The sequence below is a fragment of the Etheostoma spectabile genome, chromosome 13 (genome assembly GCF_008692095.1).
Source record: "Etheostoma spectabile isolate EspeVRDwgs_2016 chromosome 13, UIUC_Espe_1.0, whole genome shotgun sequence".
In the NCBI taxonomy this organism is placed as follows: Eukaryota; Metazoa; Chordata; class Actinopteri; order Perciformes; family Percidae; genus Etheostoma; species Etheostoma spectabile.
This window is the reverse complement of record NC_045745.1, coordinates 8,333,699-8,334,041: the sequence shown is the minus strand read 5'-3', so window position 1 is coordinate 8,334,041 and position 343 is coordinate 8,333,699.

Sequence of the window (343 nt, the reverse complement as noted above, 5' to 3'; positions counted from 1 at the left end):
TAGCTCCAGAGTGAGACATCTCACTTCTATACTATCCAGGGACTGAAGGCAGAGGACATTCAGAAACCGTATCTCACGCAAAACAGCATGGATAGTTTTTTTTTTCTTCCAAGTTTGCATGCGTGTGGAAGCCCCGGAGACACAAAAAAACACCCCAAATCCCAGAAAGAGAGATTTGTTTTCATGATACGGGCACTTTAACATGCCAACACAAAGAAAGTGGAAGGTAATGGACATCCAGCCGAAAACGGGGGACATCCAGCGGGATTTCCATTGGCACCGGACCAATCCTGGAAGTGGAACGATGTCGATATAGACTAGCCTGTGAATTACTCTTTCTCTC